A 25,716-nucleotide genomic window follows, 5' to 3' on the forward strand; every position below is an offset into this window, starting at 1 on the left:
AGAACAAAGGGTAAAATTTTTACAAGTAGCTGAAAACAGGCATCCTAAAACTTAACATCTGTAAGAATTCTGAAATAATACTCCTGCTCAGATTTTCTCCTAGTTTTGTCTCTGTTTCTAATCAGAGTGGAGAAAACAGCATTCAAGGCTAAAGTGCTGTTGTGCTTGTTCACCCCTCCAGCCCCGTTCTGGACATGCCCTTGGACTTGCTGCTCTTTCTGACTCTTATTTCAGGGTCTACCTTTCTACTTGTTGGTCACTTCTCCCAAGTAACAAGTGATAGGACGAGAGGAAATGGCCTCAAGCTGCGCCAGGGCAGGTTTAGGTTGGATATTAGGAAAAACTTCTTCACTGATAGTCAGGCACTGGACCAGGCTGCCCAGGGCAGTGGTTGAGTCCCCATCCCTGGAGGTATTTAAAAGATGGGTAGATGTGGTGCTTAGGGACATGGTTTAGTGGTGGACTTGGCAGTGCTAGGTTAACGGTTGGACTCGATGATCTTAAGGGTCTTTTCCAACCTTAATGATTCTATGATTCTACTTTTCTTATATTGCCTTTTTTATATGGCTTCTCCCACCTCATGTAGCCTTCTGCCTTTCGAGGGAACGTCTCCAGCATTTGAAACCAGCACAGACAGATCCTCCCTGTTAAGTAAAAGCGCTCAGGAAAGCGGAGTTTGTGAGGTGAGGGGGGAAAGCGGGAGCACTGAGATGAGACGGAGCCAGGGAAGGACGGAGCAAGCCCGGGCGGGGACGGCGGGCCAGCGGCACCCTCTGGCGGCCACCGCGCCGCGCGGGGCCCGGGGCTCGCCGCCCGGGCGCCGCGGGTCCCTGCAAGCGCAGCACGCCAGCGGCCAGCCCAAGCTCGAACCGCTTCTGCTGGCTTAGGTGGGTGCTGCGGACTCGCGACGGGTTTGGCCACTCAGTGTTATAAAGCTGCTCGGGCATCTCTTTTTGCTTCTTCGGCGTAACAATTTTTGGTTGTCTAACTCATTTTCTGTTTCTTTGTCAAGTCTGGTACTTACCCTGCGTTATGTAAGCGGCTTGAAAAAATGTTGGCGGCATTAACGGCCAAATGCTTGACATCAGAATTTGAAGTGCAAAAAGGTCTACATGATGCTAGCCTACTATTTCAGTTGGTGCTATTTTAAACTTACAAATCCGCATTTATTGACTGAATATTCTTGCCATAGCACACTTGTGTGGATTTTTACAGAGAGGGGACATACTGAGAGCACCTCCGGTCAAAGCTGTACTCAGTGCAACCCAAATTCTGAATGCTGATTTGAGTTTCTTAGGTAGCTTGTATCTAGAAATTGCTGCAAGCTTGCATTGAGCCAAAACTTGGGATACTGAACACTGGAAATATTGACCTTCATCTGAATTTTTGCTCCTGGGCTGCTTTGTCTGGTAATACGTTAACATGGGGGTTTTCAGCCTTTTCTGATAGGTGGAACCTCTCACTTGCAACTTAATCCCACTGGCAACAGCCCTGCTTTCCTTAGTGGTCTTTCAATGAACTTCAAGTCTGAACTCCTGCACTTGCTGTGAATGAAGTGGTCATATTGAACAGATGGGTCTTGTTGCTTCTCCAAATCGTATACTTTGTGAGTTTACAAGTTTTGATACTGTAGTACTGCATAGAACCATTTCAGTTTCTTCCAAAGCATTATAAGAGAGCTTTTATTTTCCATTCTTGCTGAAGCTTTATTAGTGAGAAGTGTCCTCTGCACAGGTCTCAAGGCAAGGACCTCGCTGTAGTTACTTGAATTCATCTCAGGGTTGAACATAAAATATTACAGAGATTCCTTTAGCAGTGTTGAAATAGCATAAGTGAGCATATCTGATGCTGACCATGCATATGATATTCCCAGCAACTGACTGACATGCCTTCAAAAGATCAAATTCAGCCTTCCTTGCATGATGTAAGATAAAAATCTGGCCTAGGATTTAACTGTACCTGGTAATTAAGTTTGAAGAACAATAATGCCTCACAAACCTCTCCAGGCCTACAGTAAGCATGCTGGAATCTTGGTTGCCATTTCTGCAAACTGTTTACAATTCGCATACCTCTGCAAATCCAATCCTGATCTCAAATTGCTGCTCATAAACAACATAGCAGAGATTTGATCTATGAGGGCATGTTCTGAATTCCCCTTTGCTAGCAGTAGCGTGGCTAACTTCTAGCATTAAAAAACCCTCTTATGTCTCTTCTTATTACAAGCAGTGCTCTGTTAACTACTTGAATACATCTCTCAGCCAATTTTTTTTTTTTTTTCTTGTGACTGGTGGCAAGAAGGAAGAGGTAACATGCTTGATTCTCCTTTTCTTCTGCTAGCTGTCTGTAAATTAATATTTTTCACAACCGGAGGCAGGGCAGGCTCTGTTAACCATCCCAGAATTTCTCTGGCAGTCCATCAAAGCCAGATGTTGTTAACCTTCAAAGCATGATACAAAGCCGATCTTTCTTTTCTCTTGCTTAATCTTAACATATCAGTGTTTGTTTGCTAGTGAACCTCAGTAGTGCAGTGATAATTTAAAATTAGGTAAACTCTCTTGTGTCATGAACGGTATTTTTAAGGGGTGGAGGAAGGTCTTTGCAGGACATATTGTTCAAATAAGAAAAATAGATTACTTGCCTGCATTTACTTGACTTAACAATATACACAAAATTACGGGCTCTATCCCCAATTATTAGCTGTTTCATGAAGACAGGCGAGCATCCCAACACGTATGTTACCCTGAGAATTTTGCAGAAGTGAAGTTTGAGCTGGTTCTAAAAGACTTGCGCTTGAACAGAGATTTAGGGGCAGGAGAACTGGGAGAGAACTGGGATATACAAGACTGAAAGGAGAATTGTGCAAGGTCAAGAACAGAAACAGGTCTCTCATTTTACCTTGCTTTAATTTACCTGTGTTTAACCTGATGTATGTTTTATGAGCTCACTGAAATCAGGGGAAACGCTCCTGTCCTGAGCTGGGATTGTTCCCAGTGGTCATTGATTTAATGGTAAGTTATTTCTAAGAGACAAGGGATGGGGGCCTTAAAAGGACCAGAGACAAAAAATATGCATTCAGACAGGAATACCCACCTTTAATGTAGCCTAGTTTCAGGGCTGTAGAAGCTGTTTGTCATTGGCCCTCTATTCTTGGATTGTTACATCCCCCAGGGGTGGTTTTGCTCTTGCCTGGGACAGCCCTGGGGGATGAGGGATGATACGAAAGAGCATGACAGAACAGAGAGTGCAGGGGAGCTCAGTCTGGGCTCTGTGGTGCCACTGCAAAATGGCCTTCATGTTATTTCTTCTTCACAAGAATGATGCTATAAAGGCAGGACTTTTTAATCTTCATTATGTCTCTCATGTTCATGTCAAACTCATTTTAGCATAGTGGGCATGAAGCTTACACTTGCATGTGCTTGGGAGGTGAGTAATTAGCAATACTTCATGGGATATGTGCATCTGGCATTTGGAAAGCATGTTAGCAGGACAGTACAGGAACCAGGCAACAACAGACCAGTGAGTCTTAATAAGTCTTATTGGAAAGGCTGGTAGAAGCTGGGTTAAAAAATTAGATCTGGTAGAGACATGGATTTACATGCCATAGTGGAGAAGGATGTGTGTGACTTTACAGGAAGAAAACAGCACCTCAGGAATGTGTTGGAACTCTTCGAAGAAGCTCTTGGTTATGTGGACATGTGCTCATCTCCAGAAGACTTTTGACAAGATTTCTCAAAGTGTCAAAAAAACCCCTAATCTATGGCAGAATGAGATTAAAGGTCCTTCACGGACCTGATTATAGGTAGAAATAAAAAGTAGGAATAAAAGTCAGTTTTTTCAGTCCTCTGGGGATCTGTCCTAGGATCTGTACTATTTGACATATTCATAAATGATGTAGAAAAAGGGAGTGAAAAGGGTATGACAATTTTTGCATGTGATAATAAATTACTCAGGGTAGTAAACCTAAGAAACAGATATGAAGGATTACTTGCCTTGCAGAAAGATCTCACGCTGTTGGCAGGCTGGAGGATACAATACCTAGAGAAATCCAGTGCTGCCAAACGTGAAATAATGCATTTGGAGAAAAAAAACAGGCACAGTGATGGATTCTGAACTAGTTATTATCTCCCAGGACAGAGATTTATAACATATTTCTGTGAAAATGTCAGCTCACTTTGCAGAGGCAGTTAACCGTTAACCATAGAATAGTAAGTGTTACTAGGAAAGAAAAAGTAAGCAAAAAAGGAAATACCATTATACTACTACAGAAATTTGTGGTGTGAGTGTATCCTGGCCACTGTTTGCAGTTCAGAACTCCTGTCACTGAGAGGACATAGCAGACCTAAAAAAAAAAAAAAGATATTTCAAAGGGTGGCAAAGATGAGCAAAGATTTGCAACAGCATCTGTTCAAGGATCAACTAAACAGGAAAGCACTCTGCTGCCTGCAAAAAAGATACATAAAAGGGGGGAACAGAAGAGATGACTATCAAACTGTGAGCAATACAGAGAAGGTACATAGGAACAGGGTCCACTCTTTTTCATAATAATACCAGAACTGGTATTATTGAAATGAAACAAGGTAGTGCCAGACTTGAATTCAAAAGGAGATATTTCATCACAGGTACTGAAGTATAGAAAACATTCACATAGGTTTGTGAATGCCAAGAGTTAGCATGGATTAAAAAAATATGATTAATTACTTGAATGGAAGAAAATGCGTTTGACACAAAGGTAACATTTCTGGCATAGGAGTTTCTGAGCCAGAAACTGCTGGAGGCTGGGAAGGTACTCTGGGAAGGCCCGTAACTCTTCAGGGGCTGTTTCTGGAGAAGAATGGGTCTTATTTACATGTTTATGGCCAGGAAAAGTAGCAATGGAAACAAAGAGGAACAGATGAGTGCAGAGTATGGGCTGTACAAGACCTTGGTAACATGCTGAAGTTGCCAACCCATGCTGATTTCTGGGCTGCTCTACCTTCACCACTGTTTTTACCACATAACAATGTGCAAGATCACAGCTTGATCTTGCAAGATCTTGAGGGAATCTTGCAAGATCACAGAGGGAATTCCTCTTTCACTGCACCTATGCTGCCAGGCTGCAAAGGAAGAGCAGAAAGAGTTTCTACTCTGGGAAACACACCACAGTAGCAGATGACTTCTCCCAGGCACTCAGCTGCAAGTACCCTTGTGTTTCTCGCAACAATTCTGCTTAATGTTGTTGTGTTTGTAGAATTCTCTATATCCTTGTGTAAGTGCGTGTCTAACTGAATATCCACGGCAATAGCCCTTTTTTCCACTAGATGTCTCACAAAGCCAATGATTGCTGTCATTCTGCTCAACTGGCTCTTCTTTCAGCTACAAAAGTTTATTGTCTTTAAAATAAAGAGTTTTACTAAACATAGATGCTTTATTCATCTGTATGCTAATGTTTGAGATATACTGCATAGTAAGCTTAATATTCCAAAACACATTTATTAATCTAGATTTCAGTGGGAATTTATTGTTACAAGCTGGACTTCCTTCAAGGATCCAAGTCAAGCAAGTTGTAAATGTCTAACTGGACCACAGGGACCATGAATGAACAAACCAGATCAGAGCTGGTGCTTCTCGGGTTGTAATACGATTCTGCACAGCTCACAACACAAGGGTTCTTTTCAAAGCCGGTCACATCTTGTTATTAATAGTGTTTGGGGTTTCTTGTTTCTTTTGGGGAACTGCCTTTGTAAGGAAGGCTTTTGCTTTCAAACGTCCAACTCTTCCTTCTCTAAACATATATAAGGTCTAATACGGAGATCCCCACATGCATACAAGTTACTCTGCTTAGGGCAGAAAGATCTGCTTATTAACTCTTCCACTGAGGATATGGAGATTTAGTTGCCTGAGTATCAGTATCTTTTTGTTATTCTACCTATAGCCAAGAGCTGCTGCTCCTGCTTCAGGAGAGATGACAGTGCTGGACACATGAGCTAAAAGCTGTTGCAATTACTGACTCTACAGCTAGCATAGTACCCTGGAATTCCCTTACTGTGGTATTTAGGCAGCTAAATTTGGGAGCCCCTGCTCTAAATGATGATAAACTACATTTACAGAGAAAAGATGAATTTTGTTATTTTTGCAGTAGCAATACTGCTCAAGAAATGTCTTGATAAGGGTTTTTTTTGCTTGTTTTTGTTTTTGTTTTTTTTTTGTAAATGCAAAGAACCATAAGAACATTTTATCTGACTTCCTTTACAATACAGACCAGAGACACAGGCCATACGGTTGCTAATGCATGTATTCAGAAAGTTCTCTAGAGCTGCTGAGTGGAGTGTTTGCCCAGAGTAGCATAGCTTATAGAAAGATATCCAGCCTTCAGTGAAAGGCTGCAAAATCCACTATGATCCTAGGTGTATCATTCTGAGAACTAATTACTCTCATTGTTAAAAATATGTGGGTTTCTCCACATTGGATTTGTCCAGCTTTACTTGGACACTGGACCTGATTATGCCTTTCCATGTTAGGGTAAAGGCTACCGGAACCAATGTCAAGGCCTAGGAACAAGGTTAGTGTATTTGCTCTGTGTGGTGATACACTTTACACCCATCATGGTATCTACATGGTACAAGTTTATTATAAAGAGATGTAGAAAAGAGACTGCAGGAACCAGATTTAGATTAATAGGAAGAAGCTTATGTTCAAGAGTCTTGACTATTACATCCTTTGGAATGGTTCTCCCTCCAAGTATCTGCTCAGTTAGAGCTTGAGAAAATAATATAAAAATTATGTAGAGTAGTGTGTTTAAACCTCTGTGTTTTCACAGCCCTGCCTGGCGGACCCTTTGGTAAAGTTCAAATGAAGAGTGAGGATTGTCTTCTGTAGTTAATGTTTCTCTGAAATCACAGTCTCTTGTTGGGGGGTGGGTGGCTGTGTAAACCCAGATAACCAGATAAATCCAGATAATCCAAAATAACTGCCCAAGAACTTTTATGGCTATTGCAATGTTAAAATAAAATAGACTAACAAAGCTTGTCTTCCTTGTTGGTAACAAGATTTTTAGTTCTCCCTTTTTTCTCCAAGCCTATCACAAAGTTGCCTTCCCTCTGGAGAACGATAATACTTTCATATTTTCAGCACGTTCTCAGCAGCCGCTCCAAAATCTGGAGTTCTTTGACTCCGTATTTCTACTTAGTCCATGTCTCAGGGGAGACCTTCTAGCAGGCCTGGGGTGAAAGAGGCACTAGAAACTTTGGCTGCACAATGCGTACTGAGGGGAGATTTGCCGTGTAGTGAAAAGGCAGTTGAGGAAGTGGTTTAGATACTGACCTTCAAGTTAAAAAGGAGCAAAATCTGGGACAGCAGAAGGAAATTCAGGAAACTGAAGGAAGAAAAGAGCTTGTGAAAGATGGTTGAGATGGGAATGGAAAGAAGACTCTCTTGAGGTTGGAAAGGTTTTGAATAGTCCCAAGTGAGCCGGTTAGTTCAGCAGTATTTTAGAAAGGTGGGACAATAGCGGGAAGGGGCTTTCCTGGGCAGTAGGTCTGGCCTCCTGTGGGACACCATCTCACCTAGACCCATCCCAGCTGCATCTGGAAATGACTTTATTCTTGCTCAATGATTAGTCCTGTTGGAGGATTTGCTCCGACATTTACTTCTTTGCTGATTACTAATGTTCTGGTTTTCAGATTAAATTTGCTCTGACGCTGTTTGCAACCATTTCTTTAATATCAGCACTGCCCATGATTTTAAATAACCTTTTTCTTTCCCTCATTTTTACCATCAGAATATTTCATAGACAGAAATGATTCTCTCAGCCATCATTTTCTTAAAGTGTTTAGTCCGCTGCTGTAAGATAGTATCTCTCTTTTTTTATAAAAAATGCCTCTTCCTTAGACATTTTCTATTTAAATCTAGTACATTCATATATGTTTGAAAACCATTATTGGTTATCTGTGAAACCAGCATAAAACATTTAAAAAGAAATGAGGCTATATTATTGTAATTTTCTTTTAAGTATCTGTAAACATACCTGTTCTGTCAGATAGAAAACAGAGTCTCTCCCAAGCCTTTGTAAAGTGAATTTTGAAGCTGAAATATGTTAGTTTAAGGATAGTATTTTTATCACTTGTTTTTATTCTGCATTCTGCTCTGGTCTCTCTCTGTGCAAGTATTTTGTTTGTTGTTTTCCACTATAACAGGTTGTTCTTTTCCCATTGTATGTGGAGGACTTGAACTTCTGTATCTGAAAAAAAAATTGCCTCATGGAAGTAATATTTCAATTAATCAGCTACCTCAGTTACTGCATTTTGCATTTCAGAAGAACCTAATAGTTTCCCTTTTTTTCCACTGAGTTTATTTTACAGTTTGAAAACACATTTTCTTCCAAGTATCTCATGAAATGACACCTGAGTAAAAAGTGTTAGAAAGGCATCAAGTTTGCAGAGTTAAAAGAGTTTTTCTCTTCCTTTGGTGATTTGTTGTCATTGTTGAAAAAGGCCTTTTAGGGTTTTGTTCTTTTGATGTAGAGATCTAGATGAAAAAAATAGACGTATATTATTGGTTTAATAAGTATACTCAAGCCTGATCCAATAACCAGTGAAAGCAAAAGACTTCCATTAGCTTTTATGGGCCTGATTTGATGCCCTTTAAACATTAGCATATCCTCCAGTGCAGCAGTTGATAAACTGCTGCTGATTGTGGCCTTAGAAAATGGAGTATGCCGGGGTTTTTACCAACAGGATCCCACCAAGTTAATCATTATGCACCAATATCCTTTTACAAAGCTAAGTAAGAGAAACATTTGCTCTATAGTATATTAGTTATGTTTTTCTCCTTGCCAGTATCTCTTTAATTGCACTCTCCCTTTCCTATTTATTATTTATCGCTGTAATTGTATTCTTTCAGTATGCATAACCTGTTGGGATATAGTTGGTATGAAAGTCATCATAGGAAATAAAGTTTTATAGCATAAAGAATTGTTTTTAAATGTTGGACATATTGGCCATTGATTTCATTTTTATTGCGCTCCAAAATCATAAGCCACTTCAACATCAAACTCTCATATCCTTAACAGCAAATAAGCAAGGAAGAAATGAATAATACATTTTATTTATGTTGCTTCCTGCAAGTTCCATCTAAGCCCATCGGGCGAAGATTTAATTTTCATTGCACTGTGTAGCTAGCAGTCTCACATCCATAATCTACCACAAAGTAAATAAGATATTTGTATTGCTACATTAAAAGAAAGGAAAAGTGAGTAACTGTGCTCCCATTGAATAAGGCCCTTGTTTTTGTTTTTGAGTTCAGTTTTTACCCAGAGATCCCACTATGGACCCCCTCCTAGTAAAACACTTTCAGCTCCACTGATTGTCAATACTGTAATGCAGCATGAGGGTGTGTCCACCATATTCTAGTGACACTGCAGATAAACACTGCACATAAAACAGCGCTGTGAAAATAGTTGAAGATGTTCACCAACAGCTTAATGCTGAAAGTGATCTGAGGGAGTTTTCTTCTACAGCCAAGTGAGAGCAAGTAGAAAGGCTCTTCTAAACAATATAACATGTATAACAATTCCCTTTCTTTCAAAGGATTGACTTTGTGTCTATCATCTCTGATGCTGACAAGGCAGAGCTGGCAAGGCAGAGCTGGACTCTTGGTAGCCAGTCCGCCCTGGTACCCAAGGAAGGTTGGTGTCATCACACTGAAGTTTTCTTCCATGTTTGACTGTAATACCCAGGAAGACCAATACAGGAGACCTCTGGCAGTCCTATGAGCGTCTATCCTGGGGGCCCTTCTGAACTCTTTGTCCTATAACACCCTGGGATGATTTTTTGTGTTGCACGCAGTGGGCTGAAGTAAGGGCTGCCACTGAAATCCAAGGGTAGCTCATATGCTTCATTATTACGGTTTCCCACTATTTGTATCAGTTACCTTCAGTCATGTTTATAAGCTTTCTTACTGCAAAGGCTAGGAACTTACCTGTTTTCGATGGAAGCTGTACTGCTGGGTTAATCTCATGGCTCTGGTATATGGGGCTTTCAGCGTGGGATTATAATATTTATAGTATGGGTTGAACCAGATATTCTTGAAGGACAAATGAAGATCAGGTGAATTGGTAGTGAACTTTGGGGCAAGAAATTTCAGTGAGTTCTGTTTTTACTGATATGGATCCTCCACCTGTGATCATTCCTTGCTAAGCTTAACCACTTTTCCAAAGGTTCCTTCTTGTTCGCCACAATTAGTAATTTTAAATGTCTCACCCCCGCTTTGAAATAAATTCAAAGCTCAGATCTTGCTTCATGGCTTCTCTATCTTTGTGCTCTGCTGCTCTTCTGACCTCCCAATGTCTTCCCCAGCCCATTGCTGTGGTCTTTTCCTCATGTCTCACAGAAGACTGACTTCTACAGGCTTAATCAGTATTTAACTGCACTAGGCGAGTGCCTTCTGAGCACTTCACATAATGTTCATAGAAAAGGAAATTAAAACTCTGAATTCTTCCAAGTCTTCCTGTGCGTCTTCTCCTTGGAAGGGGGTGAACTTTGCTTCTCATACAGGACTGCCACTCACCAGCTCTAAATCCATTGGGGATTTATTGTCAGGTTTCTTCGCTGACATACATGTTTCCCTTGAATGTTGTAGCAGAAGTTAGGATACAGCTTTGCCAATCGAGCAGTGATATTGAACAACAATAGCACTATACATGATCAGAAGTATTTTTCCAACAAGCAGCTCTTGGCAGCACAATGCCCCCTCTCATCGGGCGATGCCTATGGATGTGCAGAATACAAAGTCAGACTGTGTGCAGGAGCTGTTTAACAGAACAGCGCTATGCACTTTACCAACTATAGGCAACAGCGGAAAGGGGAGCGGGGCACGGAAAGTTAGACTGAGAACAAAACTTAGTTCTTAGATACAGAGTCCAAATCTCGTAACAGCTAAGGTTCTCATGCAAAGACCCGTTCAGTAAGAGCAGTCCCTTCAAAAATGCATTACAGGAAGTGTTCTGACACAGAAAGAATATGTGTCTATCCTATTTACCACATGGTAAATTGGATACAGCACAGTTTTTGATCCTTCTGCAGTAGGGAGGCCCTATGCTACAGGAGAAAGGATCATCAAGTAATGCCTGTGTGGAGATTTCTGAGAAATCAGCTCTGGAGTGAAGGAAGGATATAGAGCTGCTCAGAAGTGCCTTTCTCAGCAAAGGCAATCTATCCATGAGATGTGCAGGGGTGTAATATAATGCCCATATTTAACAACAGGTTTCCACACATACCCCACAGAACTCTCTTTCACCTCTACACCAGTGCTACATAAACTATGTGAGAAAGGAGATGCATTTGGGAGTCTCCTTGTTTTTTCTCTAAGTCTGGGCAGAAGTCTGAGACTGAAGACCTCAGAGGCACCATCCTTCATAACAAATACTTCTAAATTCCTGTTATTATTTGATGATTCACTTTCCACATGAGAATCAGTCTAGTAGATCTCATGCTCCTCCTGTTTCTCCCAAAGCTGGACTAGTTATCCAAAGGGCCCCAGGTGGGAGGTGATGTGCAGAGTGGCTGTGAGATGTCCTCTGATGATGATGGCAGCACATCCAGCTGGGTGCTACAGGGCTTTCTCTGCCCTGCGAGGCTGCATTGCGGTGATGAGGTGAAAACCCATCAACGTGTTCTATCTCCTCCACAAGCAGTAAATGAGATGAGCACCCACAGGGGAATTAACGTGAGATAAACAAGATAGATATTGCAATTCCCTCACCAGGCAGTGACCGTCCTGGGCAGACAAGCCTTCTTCACAGTGTGATCTGAAACCAGTGCAGTGAAATGTATGGTTATGACTCGTTTGCTTTAAACCAGCTGTGTCTGCTGTCCCAGTAAATGAGGACTGCTTTAACTGCTTATGTGGAACGAGCCTATCCTAGACTGAAATACAAGTGTCCACAGGGGAATTTCCTTGACCTTGGCTGAAGAGGATCTGTGTGTGGACAAGTCCAGGCAGCAAGGGACCCCTCTTGGGAGTCCTGGTACAGTGCGGCCATGCAGTGTCTTTGCTCAGCTGTAACAGCTGGGGTCCTCTGGGCAGAAGAGGAAAGAGTCACATCTCCTGTGTGTCCAAAACCCCACTGGGACTCCCGGTCTGTGAAAGAAACTTCCATTTCCATATCCTGGGATTTACATGTATGTTTTTCTTTGTTGCTCATCATTGCAGTGCAGAAACAGCTGCACACAGCAACAAATTCAGCCTCCCAGCATCTGTGTACGGGAGGGCAGGACCTTTCTGCTGCAATACAGGGATGCAGCCCCAGGCTCATGCCCTGTATCATTAGGAGAGCAGCAGGGAGAGGAGAGAGAAATGGTTCCCCAAATACTGAATCTGGTTTTCACATACATTTTCCAGTAGTAACATCACCTGTTAGCTTAGTGTATTTAAATGACTAGAAATTCAGAGAATATAACAATGATGCACTGACAAAGACACTGACCAAAGATAGGGTGAGCCAGCTGGAGCTAGTACTGCTAATGCAGGAAAGTACTTTCATCCTTTATTGCTATCATAGGCTGGGGTGTGTGTGTGTGTGTGTGTGTATTTTTAACAGCTTGGGGGTAGAATAAAACTAACTTCGTTCCCTTGAAGAAAAATATTAACCATCTGTGACAGAAAGTATATGTTCAGCGATTGCATTCCACATCTATTTTCTTTGCTCTTTAAATTATTTATACAATTACACCACCCACAGCTTCTTGGCCCTTTGCACTCAATGAAAAAGTTTCTCTCTGAATAGGATTCACTCTTTTGTCTCTGTCTCACCTACTGTATGTGGGAATTGGAGAATCTAGTATATAAAATACAGTGCAATAACAAAAGAAATTACAATCGATGGTATGAGAAAGACGAGATTTATATGGCATGAATACCTCAGAGCAAAAAAGAGGAGTTCATTTCTGGGAAGGGGGAGGTAAAACAGAGGAATGGAGAAGAAGAATATAACTGCTCTAATAAAATGCGGAAATAGATCATATTCCTAGGCTTGCTCTTCTGATTAATTCCTAATAAGAAAATACACAAGTTTTTCTAGTGATTTAAAGCAGCGTGGCAAGCAGGTCGAGGAGCTGATTCTGCCTCTCTGCTCTGCTCTGGTGAGACCCCACCTGCAGTGCTGCGTCCAGCTCTGGGGTCCTCAGCACAGGAAGGACATGGACCTGTGGGAGCAGGGCCAGAGGAGGCCACAAAAATGATCAGAGGGCTGGAGCATCTCCCCTGTGAGGACAGGCTGAGAGAGCTGGGGTTGTTCAGCCTGGAGAAGAGAAGGCTGCGGGGAGGTTTTAAACTGAAGGAGGGTAGATTCAGGCTAGATATAAGGAAGAAATTATTTACGATGGGGGTGGTGAAACACTGGCACACGTTGTCCAGAGAGGTGGTAGATGCCCCATCCCTGGAAACATTCAAGGCCAGGCTGGATGGGGCTCTGAGCAACCTGATCTAGTTGAAGATGTCCCTGCCCATTGCAGGGGGGATGGACTGGATGATCTTTAAAGGTCCCTTCCATCCCAAAACATTCTATGATTTAAATCCAGTCACAACATTAGTTGCTTTTCACTGACGAATTCAGAGTTTGATGGCCTGAATTTTAAGAGAAAAGTGGAATCTGCATATCCTGTATTATCAGCTTGTGAATCAGGTGGTGTTCAAACACTCGGCTGAACCGCACTGGTAAGGTAAAAATATAAAGGCAATGAACCTGAGGCTGCACCTTGTCCTTATCAATGCTGATAGCAAACTTCCCACTGGCTTCTGTGTTTGTCTGTCAGGTTGGAGAAATGATTATTAACTTAATGCTATGTAATAGAATTATTAGAAGGGAAAAAAGAAATAACAAGGACACACATATTAATGTGAAATCTAATCATGATATGTTACAGAAACAATAAGTAAGGGTTCTTAAACTGTAAAATCCTTACAGTTCACTCTTTAGCAGACTTCTGTAAAACTGAAGATCAATAAAAGATTTACATTTTTTCTCTGGGAATTTCCTTGTTGCATTAAAGAAAATTAAGACAAATGAGTAACATGATTTTGAGTCTTGAAAGTTTTCCAAGGTTTGCAACAATACCATCAAATTTTAGAGTGTTGCTGATAAATCTGTCCTTTGAAGGGTATGCCTTTCCCTCTAGTTGCTACCAGCCCTCCTCCAGAAATGCTACTTTGGACTGAAACATTGTATTTAAATTGATATTTCCTTGCACAGTGATATTTAAATGAGAGTCCGAGTTAAAACAGCAATTCAAAACTAAGCACTGACATTTTGAAATGAAGCACTTTGGTTAGTTTCAAAATGTTGTTTTGGAAAATGGAAATATTTTCTCAAAATTGATATTTTCCAAGGGGTGGACAGGACTCTTTAAATTAGAGAATGCAGGAAACTTTTCTCCTACACTGATTCATCTACTTGACTGTGGAATTTGAGAATGAAGCTGAGGCAGGTCTTTGAAAGAAAACTGAGTGGCTAGAAAGAAGAATAAACTCCAGTGTATCTCTCCATCTGCACAACATCATTTCATATCGCACATTTTGTGCATTTTGCAAAGCTTTTCAGAGCAGGAATGGAAGCAGACCATACATCTGTGCAGTGTTAAGCATAAAGATATCCCAATTTCTGCCACAGTGAAAACAAGAATCAAAACGGTTTTGTCCAGTTCACTGTAACATTTAATGAGCCAATGTATAGGGCTTCCACCCATGTCCAGGGGAGGTAGCTTAAAATACTTACTCTAGCCTACCATTTTTTTCTAAATACTTCTCAAGAAAATATTAGGAACTTCTGCTGCTCTATAGCATGTTACAGGCTGCTGCAGTTGTAGCTGTGTCACTCATCTGTCACAGAGCACTGATGTCTAACACATTTCAGCTCTCTCTTCAAGACCATCTCTTCACTGCATTGAATCTTATTTTCTGCAAGTTTTCTTAAGGTGAAAAGAACTCACACTCCAGAAAAACTCAGCCCCTTGTGCTGCATCCAGAGCTGATACTAATCTTGCTAAGCTTAGAAGCTCAGCTCTAATGTCTGATATGGTAAGTCAGTCTCATCCTGCTCCAGTTTCATAGCTAAGATTTGGAATTTAACCTTACATGATGGTTGTCCTCGGGAGGAGCCACTTGTTTCAGCTGCATACACTGAGGACATGCCTGAGATGAGCAAAAGCAGCAAGACAAGGTTAGCAGTGACTGGCAGTCAGAGCTGTGCCATGCCTAAGTTCATTGTCCCAGCCTCAGTGCTGACAGTTAGACACTGGGATTACCTGTGTAGTAAGGACTGCACAAGGGCTGACTGTTTAAAAAACAATAAATAAATGACAGGCTAACTCAGCCCTTACCAAACTACACTGTCCTGTGTCTCACTTCTTCCTGGTGTTGCCCTAGCAAAGAGATGCATCAAACTTGACTTTCCAACCTGCTCCAGTGTCCTCCTCACCATGTTGCACTGGGATCTGCACCAGGCTTAGCCCACAGTGCAAACAACATGTGCTGCTCAGTCCTCTGCTCTTTAGCTCCCTGCCCCCTAAACATGAACATGCTGATAGGAAAGCACAGTCTGTCTCCACATGTTATGCTCTGCTGTGCTTCACTGTCTGCTACAGCCAAGAAGCCAGTACTGACTCTCTGGTGCACAGGAGAACCCAGATTTCCCCTGCAATTGTGTGCCTCTTCCCTTCAGGTACTAGCTTGCAAGCTTTGCACTATCACAGCACCAAATCACAAGTCTGGACCTTATTTTGGTTTTTTTTAGTAGCTGGTTGATGCTGGTAGCCAAATAGAAAATAAGACTGTTATCCTGGAATACAGTGAAAGGCAAATGGAATTGACAGTTGCTGCAGATACCCCAAGTTAGCTTCTCATTTTCTCAGGGAATGGGAGAAGATTCATTTTTCAGAACTTTGCTGTCATCTTGCCCTGTGAGCAAAAGCAGAGTGAGTGCAGCTGTGTCCAGCTGTACAGGTGCCAGACAGAGCACTCCAGCTCGCAGGGCTCCCTTGCACGAGCTCAATACAGCACTTGGACATCCCCTTTCTTCATCACTCATTCTCTTTCAGTCACTTCGTGATAGCACGAACACCTCCTTGTGAAGCCATAAGGCCTTCTGACTTGCTGGGAAGCACTAAGTTTTACTGGTTAAGGGAGAACCCAACCTTTTGGTACAATCCCTCACTTCCCCCCAGGCTTCAAAGGTGTGTGTGTGGGGTGTTTCTATTATAGTACTCCCTCTACTCACACTGAAAAAGTGGGGTAAGTGTAAGTTCATATGTGGATGTCATGTTCGAAGAGGTTTTTTTTTTTTAGTAGGGCTTGTTGCAATAGGGTAATGGTTTTAAACTAAAAGAGGGGAGATTCAGACTAGATATAAGGAAGAAATTTTTTACGAAGAGGGTGGTGAAACACTGGCACAGGTTGCCCGGAGAGGTGGTAGATGCCCCATCCCTGGAAACATTCAAGGCCAGGCTGGATGGGGTCTGAGCAACCTGATCTAGTTGAAGATGTCCCTGCGCATTGCAGGGGGGTTGGACTGGATGACCTTTAATAGTCCCTTCCAACCCAAACAATTCTATGATTCTATGATTTTTACCAGGCTAATTCCTTTAAAATACATATTTTCTGGTTGCAATGTAAAACACTGTAACACTTACCTATATAACATCAGGCAAGACTGCCACAGCCATTGCTGGGCTGTGAGGGGTATAAATAGGACTGGAGAGGTTTCTCCTGACTCCCCTGAATGGCTGTCCTCAAAGTGGGACTGGGAAGGCAGGGGGACTATGAATGTTCAGAAATAATATTACTTGCTTGAAAATCATGTAAAAAATAGCCAGAAGAATCTATTTGCTTCCCACTGATTGCCTTTTGTTATTGGATTCCTTGGGATTTGTGCAGAACACTTTTTTCTTTCCAATTCAAACTACAGCAAATGTGTTTTAAAATTAAATCCTTAATTCTTCACATGATCACGTAACTCCAGGAGCTGAAGCTTTACAATGCACATGAACAAGCTGGGAAAGCTGACAAACACACAAGGTGTACTTCATTAGAAAAAGGAAAATCCCTTCCCTCTTCTCCAGGCCAGGCAGCAGCAGAGCTGGGACTCAGCCTTGGGTAGTGAGCTGGTCTCCAGCTTGCTCCTGGAGCAGCACAGCTGTATTGTGCTTCCTGCCCAGGAAAGAGGGATAGTAAAAAAGTAGCCCAGAAAATGGTGTATTAAGAATGCTGGTTTTAGGGCAAGGCATAAGGAATGTTAGAAAAGGCTCCCACAAAGGATCTGTTGCCTCTCTACCTGAGTATTATAGCGTAGACTGGCAGTGAGCCTTTCACTGTACCGAAGGGACCCTCTCTTGGGTGGTTAATGCCCACCCTCCTGTCCCAAACATGCTGCTCTCTCTTCCCAACCAGACTGATCTCAGGTCAATCACTGGATGCTGCTCTCCTCAGCAAGCAGCAAAAAAACACTTCAAACAAAATCGTTCATGGAAAGTGAGGGAAATATTAATTCACTGCACTGCATGTATTCCTTTGCTGAAATATGTATTAAGTCCCCACCTCTAATCACTTTGATACTCAGGCTTGATGGTCACCCCAAATGTTTCCTTTAAAAACTGAGGGATCCAGAGCTCCTATAACTTTTCAAGAGAACTGTAGTTCTGAGCTGGTTCCTTTACCTTCATCTTTGACTTCCTACCTTTAGCACTCTCCCTAGTCTTGTTCCATGTCCTCTGACCTTACATACCATGCACGCTTACAGTCTTGGCTCTAGTTTTTCCCCCTGGAATTTGCTCTTCAGTGGTCCTGCTCCATCTGGCACTCACTTCCTCTGTCTATCAAGATGCATCCTCTGTTTCAATGTGCCTCTCAAATCTTCCTGTTTGTAGTTATGCTAAACCCATTTCAGGACTGTATCCATGTACTTTCATCTTTGCCTTGGAAACAAAGTAGATTTCATCTTCTCTGTTAGTTACTTTTCTCTTTTCTTTTCTCTTTTCTTTTATCCTCTGTATTTGTACAGTTTCTCTGTTTATAGGCGAGGCTGTGCTAAACTCTCTTGCACTTGTCTCTGACCAAGCATTTTCTGACTCTCTGGGTGAAAAAGCCATATTATTATGTTGTGAATGCTAGTACCAGTTTCTTGCACGCAACCTCTCACTAATTTTTTCTTTTGTTCTTTCCTCCTAGTGATTCATGTTGGGTATACAATTACCTTGATTATGCATTGACCATGCACATGGTTAATTAAGCATATTTGCGTACACCATTTTGGCAGCTGCACAATATTAATCTTGCTTTGAAATGATGGCTCTGACTAATAGATTAACTCATTATGCTGAAGATAATGTCATTCAGCCACTAGAAGTTATCCATTTCACATCTCCACCAACTGGAAATATGTCCATTTTCACCAAACAGGAGTTACTGAGCTACACAGACTTCCAAGGGAAGAAATGGAGAGCTGAATCATCTGGGTGAAGTCAAGGACAGCTCATAGACCTAATGCCTTACAAGCATGGCAAAATTTGCAAAAGTCTGTGTCTAGTCTAAGTCATGGTTCTCCCTTGTTCTGGGGAGAAAGGGAGGAACAATACAGTCACTGCTGGTATAGGGGCCTTTCTCCTTAGTACTTCATTCAGTTCAAAGGGGAAAAGTTTAGCTATGTATCATGTCTCTGCCCATCCTTTCTCTGCCCAGTTGCATGAGAGGAGCAACACCCATCACAGGGAGTATTTTTATATCTCAAACTGGGCTGCAGCGCTCCAGGGTGGAGGTCAGGAAGGACAGCATCAGCTATACCTACCAGATAGTGCCAGACCATGAGGGAGGGGGAGAACTATAACCTCCCCTTTAGTTTATTTACACAGATAAGAGTGAGCGGAAGGTTTCAGTCCCTTTGTTTATGAGAACTTCTCTTGAAAAGGCAAATGTCCCAGTTGCCTGCAGCTGTCCTTCAATTTTGCTGATTATCCATGTGCATTTTCCCTTTCTGTGCTAGTCATTTTCTGGGGGTTATTTCCTCAGAGTTTTCCAACCTTTTGATCTTCTCCAACATCTTCCAAGGTAGAGCCTAACTGACCCATCAAACCTAAGAAAAGAGAGATGTCCCTTAGGGCTGGATTGTGACTTTCCAATCTAAGCTGAGCTGGACAGGAGGAGCAGCATCACCTCAGGTGCAGATCAGTGTGTAGACTTTAGCATTACCTCTTGCCCCCTCCCTTGTTCTAGAAAAGCTCATATCTCTAGCCTACATAATTCCACCCCCCCGCCACCCCCATTTGCCAACAGCCCCCCACTGTGGCTGGCTTCCGCAGGAATGGGAGGAACTCGTTTTTCTTCACTCTACCGCTGCCCATTTCCTTATGTAAGTAAGGCACCACTTTCCTTCTCATGGTACGGGGAGAATGAAAATCTTTTTATTTCCTTCGCCTGCTAAAAGTTGGAGCAGTGTCAATTTAGTTCTCAGAGAGCATGTCACACCAGAAAATAAATAAATAAACAAACCCCAATGATCCCCTACAGCTTTCACAGGCCTGCACTTTAGCATTTGATTTCTGAGGCTCCTGCTGTAGCTAATTGAAAAGGTCTGTTTACATTTTGTTTCTAAGTGCTCTGCATGACATACATACAATCTTGTGTACGTAAAACATGGACAGGGAATTTAAATGCTTATAACATGGCTAGGTACTCATAAGTGTTTGAAGAGAAATAGAGTCCATGAGCCCAAGTCCCCAGTGCATGGTTGCATTTCTGAGTCCCGTTTTTCGTTTGAAATCCTTCTTGTTCGTAAGAAGGCAATTAGACTTTTCTTTACCCCCTAAACAATTTTGCTTTTTGTTTTTCTGGAGTTCATGAACAATGGGTTTGCAAACAGCAAAAGAAGTGGTTACAGCATGTGATTAAAACCAGCAGCTGAGCACGTCTGGAAGGATTGCCACAGCCATAGTGACACCAAGTCTTCTGCACTCGAAGGTGACAGATATGCCCATGGGGTTCAGATGTCCGTCCATGCTCTCACAACTGCTTCAAAGTTAGGGGCCTGATTGCAGAACAGTTTATTATCATGTGGCTGTGTTTGCATGCAAGCTGTGGATTTTCTGGTGTGGGTTCTGGGCTCTGGCAGCGAGCAGTGTTGCCGTGCGGCTGTGAGCCACAGCCTGAAAGCCACAGCATCCTGGGGACATCAGAGGAGGCAGGGCACTGCAGACACCCTCTTCCTCCTGTGGCTTTTTGGCTGTGCTGGACAGAGAAAATAGTAGTTACTTAAGAATTCAAGCCTGCATCAAGTCAGTATAAGTTTAATAGTGAGAGGAAAGGTTACAGTATTGGTTTTCAGCAGTAAATCTTGATGTAATACCTCTCAAAATGAAGATTAAACCATTTTAGGCCCTTAATTATGTGCCACATGGGCAACACACAATAGATTTGGTTGATCAAGATCTTGATGAACTGACAGGCTATGGAAGAGGGAAACATACAGTTTATTGGGCAGCGAGGTTAAAAGAATGAGCCTGGAATAACTGAAATTTTATTGCATGTAAAGAAGACAGCATTAGACAGATCCAAGTGGCTCTCTTAACAGAAAATAGCATGGCTTACTTCTGGGATTGGTACAGGAATAGAAATAAATAAAAAAAAAAATTATTCCCAGAAAGCTGCAGAACAGTATGCTTGGAGAAAGAGACCTAAATATGACACCAGCAAAACAGGGTTCAATACATTTTAAATTGGCTTAATCCAAGAAGCAGCGTGATGTCTCACAGATACAGTACAACGGATGCAAGCTTCTATTATTTCTGTTAACAAAGTGCATCTGGAAGCCTGTAAAGATCTGACAAGTTTTTATGGGCTTAAGTTTGTTCTGTACTTCTTTCTTTTGAAAATAATTTTTTTTTTTCTGAAGGTAGCCAAACGGAGAACAAATACACATATATCTTCTATGTGTAAATTAAGAAGTCAAAATAGTTTGTAACATTAAATATCATGTGAGAATACATTTAATTAATAGGAAGACTTGATCATCATTGTCTTTCACCTGGATGAGGTGAGGAAAAAAAACCCGTGAAGATTTTGAGGAAGGGTTTGGGAAACACAAGCAACACCAACACTAGAATCTTATTTCATGAGTAGGCTGTTCGTCTCTACTCCCCATGCTGCTGTAGGGTAACGTGCTGCAGCCAGACCCTTCGTTACTGTAGGAGGCTGTGTTTTTGTGAAGCTGATGCAGTCTCCAGGGAGCTGTCCTGGCTGAAACCCACAGAGGATCTGACCTAATATATTACAAAAGATAATATGGTTGATGTAAAGAGGACATGCTTTTATATCCTTATTGGCCATCTGTCTGTTCGGCCCCAGCAATGTTGACATCAGGAAAGGTGACTGAAAAACAAAAGACATTGGTGGCATTTGTTGCTATGGCAGGTCCAGCTGAAGCCACGAGTTTAGAGTTACATAGCAAAAAATGACTCAGTATCTCCTCTTAATAACATCCTTGGATTTCCTGCCCCCAATGGCTATGAGATTTGACTCTTTTATGTGCAGGTTCCTTTTGTGAAAAAATAAAAATGAAAAAAATATATAATACTGTCACTTGGTAATACTGAAAAATAGCTCAGTTCATTCCACTTAATCTGTAGTTATTTATATGCTCTTTATCACTGCTCTGTCTTGAGCCTGATTCTGAACTGAAAAATGGTAGTATAAATCCAGAATAGCTTCACTGATATGGGTAGGGATGGATAGATTACCCTGAGTATAAGCTGTTGTATTTTCATTTTTCAAGCTGTGTAAAGGTCAGTATTTACTTCCTTCTTCAGAGAAGGTCATTTATCTAATTTTTGATAGAACTCATCACTTACTAGAACATAAACGTGAAGTAGGCTGCTATTCGATATAGTCAGAGCAACCATTTGTCTGGGTTTTCTTGTTCTGTCTGTAAATTCTATCTGGACAGAATTTAAGAACTTTTGCACATTTTCTAGGATTTCTGGGTATCAGCCCTAATGCAGCAGCAGGTCTGATGACGCTGATTAAGTATCCACATCCCATCTAGTATGCATGGTCTTTATACAAGCAGAGCAGGCACTACACCATACACAGGCAGATGTGTTTCTGAAAGTAAAACCTGGACAAAACCACAGCAGTACTAATGAAATTATAATATTACAGAGTACTGTAATCCAAAACAGTTTTAAAAAGATGTGGCATATTGTAAGGAAGTCCTTCAAAAATGTGAAGTTCTCAATTCTTATAATACAGAATCTTTAAAAAAAAGGAACTTATTCTTTTATTTTCCCTTTAGCTCTTTATTTTCAATATTACAGCTGATTTAGTTCAGCCTTAACTTTACTATCCTTTTTGCATCATATCTGTGCAGATGTTAAGACTATATAGGAAGTCCTATTAATCTGTAGCTTGTGCACCTGAAGAACTAAAGAGGGCAGTCTCTAGGGGGCTGGGTCAATAGCTTCCTCTCTCTCTTGTCTTGGTAAGCCACAGCATAATTTGTTACTTCTTAACTTTTTATTAGAAAGTAAATCTGATGGGTTCTTCTTCCAGTGTCCACATGAAATTTCTGGACTCACTAAGACTACACAGAGTTATGCTAGTTGCTGTGTTGAGAGCAGTGTAGCTCAGAGACCTTCATACTGTTCAGTAGCTGAACAGAAAGTCCTACATATGTGCATAGATCAGAATATAGGAAGGGAAGTTTCCCAACTATAGCAGCTGCCCTTGCTGCCTTAAGTTCAACTGCAATAGGAACAGAGTGGTTGCAGCTCCATGTAGCCCCAGGCAGAGAGGTGCTATAAATTATGCCTAAACCCGCGAGTTTTCTCACTTTTACTCTTCTGATTCTCTCCCGCATCCCATCGGGGGCAGCTCAGGTCGGGTCACTGCTGCACTTGCACTTGCACTGCTTCTTGTAAGGCTTCTCCTCCATTGATTCAGGTAGTTCCTGCTACAGTAATTCCTATAACATGCAACTCAGATCATGGGTTACAACAACTTAAAGGTATTTCCATTACAGTCTCCAGTCCTGGCTCCTTTGGACCAGACCATAGGGTTTAACATTGCAATGAACTCCTCCCCTTTCCCCTGCTCTGGCTTGGACCTGCCTCAAGTGGAGCCTTATCTCTGAGCCACAGTCTCTCCAGGGGCATACCTGCTGCAGCGTAGACTTATCCACAGCTACAGTCGCTTTGAGGTGTACCTGTTCCAGCGTGACCTTCTCCCTGGGCAACAACACCTTCAGAGGTAGACCTGCTCCAGTGTGGCCTTACCCACAGCCATGGTCCCTTCAGAACTAAACCTGCTCCAACATGGCCTTACCCATGGCTGCGGTCCCTCCAGGGGAGTACCTGCTCTGTTGTGGGCTTATCCATGGCGACACGCTTTGAGGTGCTCCAGCATGACCTCATGCACAGCCACAGATGCTTCTAGGTGTACTTTCTCCAGCGTGGACTTATCCTTGGGCCACAATCCCTTCAGAGGCATACCTGCTGTGGCACAGACATAACCACGGCCACAGATGCTTCGAGATATACCTGCTCTGGTGTGGACTTATCCATGCCACAGATGCTTCTGGGTGTCTTGCTCCTGCATGGACTCATCCACAGGCCACAGTCCCTTCAACTCAACTTCACACTGGAGTTCCAGCCTGTCCAGTACAGCAGCACAGAAACATCAGCGATGCCCTGGCCAGCCCAGGTACATGGCCATTGCTGTTAACCAAAATGTTCCCAGCTACAGCAGAGTGAGATGATAAGCAGTACAGCAGTACAGCAAGCAAGCAGTGAAAGCAAAAAGCAGCTGCTAACAAGCACTAGACTCTAATATACAGGGAGGCAAGTTCCATGGCAAGAACAGAGGCCTGCTGATTAGCAGCTAAACAGCAATAACAGCTATAAATTCATTCTAGCATATTCCAGTCAAACCTGTCATTCTCTCAAACCCTTTGAGCCCCACATTGGGCACCAAAAAAGGGCTGTTGTGGTTGAACCCCAGTCAACAACTAAGCCCCACACAACCACTCCCTCCCTCCCTCCTGATGGGATGGGGGAGAGAATTGGAAGAGTAAAAGTGAGAAAACCTGTGGGTTGAGACAAAGACGGTTTAATAGGTAAAGCAAAAGCCGCGTGCACAAGCAAAGCGAAACAAGGAATTCATTCACTCCTTCCCATGGGCAGGCAGGTGTTCAGCCATCTCCAGGAAAGCAGGGCTCCATCATGTGTCACGGTTACTTGGGAAGACAAACGCCATCACTGCGAACACTCTGCCTTCCTTCTTCCTCCCAACACCCTGCCTTCCTTCTTCTTCCCCTAGCTTTATATGCTGAGCATGACATTGTATAGTATGGAATAGCCCTTTGGTCAGTTGGGGTCAGCTGTCCCAGCTGTGTCCCCTCCCAACTTCTTGTGCACCCCCAGCCTCCTCGCTGGTGGGGTGGGGTGAGGAGCAGAAAAGGCCTTGACTCTGTGTAAGCACCGCTCAGCAATAACAAAAACATCCCTGTGTTATCTGTTACCCCTGTTTCCAGCACAAATCCAAAACATAGACCCATACTAGGTACTATGAAGAAAATTAACTCTACCCCAGCCAAAACCAGCACAACAATCATGCTTAATAACCACAGATGAACTTGCCCCTCAAGAATTTGGTGGAACCTCGGTATTACCCTATGCAGGTGAAGCAAAGGGAAATGGCTATCTTGTGTAAAACATCTTTCAGCCCAAAGAATAAGAATCATGGTTTTATGATAAAATGGGTACCTCACTAACTTACTAGTTTCATATTTATGCAAGCAGGGGGCTTTTCTGATGACAAGAAAGAGGTAAGATTATTTGAAGTTAGGCTTATGAAATAAATAACGCAACTCTTGTGTTTTCTTTGTCAAAAATGAAAAGTTAAAGGTTTCACAATTTCTTCTACTATGTAATCCTATCTTGGTGCTGTCAGTATCTTAATGGTCTATTGATTGGATCTTGCTACCTGCTATTTTTAAAGAAGTATTATTACTCTGTTAGGGCAAACATGAAAAACTGCTTTTAAAGATCTTTTGAAAGTTTTATGATTTTTCAAAAGCTTCTTAGAGGCTTACCAAGCTCCAAAACAGCTGGAACTAATTCTACAGTATTCTCCCTGTTTCTCAGATAGTGAAGTAATCTGTGGCAAGTGAAGTTTTCAGTGATCTTCTTTCTCGGAAAGAGACAGAGGAGGAACATCTTAGATGAAACAGTGCACAAAATTAGTTGGAGACCTCTTATCTTTTACACTCATCCAAATTGGGAGACCATGTGATGCCTCCAAGTGGGTTTTTTAATGTCAAATCCCAGAGGTGAACTGGTGTGTGATGGAGTGTGTTGCATCCAGGGTGATGTGTTAAAAAACTGAGACTTCAAGAATATGACTGGGCTCCTACAAGGTATGTGGTGCTCATTCTGCCGTTTTCTCCTTGATCCTCTGATTTACAAAGAAAAAAACTTCTTATAACTTTTGCTGTTTCCTCCAAGGCTTGTATTTCCCTATGGAAGGAGCAGAAGAGACTGAGTGAGTGAACTGGCAGATCTTGTGGTCTTGCACTGCTCTTTCAATGGTCTTCCCAGAACTGTCATTCCTTCTGCAAATCCATCCTTTACCGCTCTTTCCTGCAAGTAAGGAGGGTGGTGAGATTCATGGAGAATCAGGTAATTCACTGGGACACAATGAGTAGGT

This window comes from Platalea leucorodia (genome assembly GCF_965183815.1).
Source record: "Platalea leucorodia genome assembly, chromosome: Z".
NCBI lineage: Eukaryota > Metazoa > Chordata > Aves > Pelecaniformes > Threskiornithidae > Platalea > Platalea leucorodia.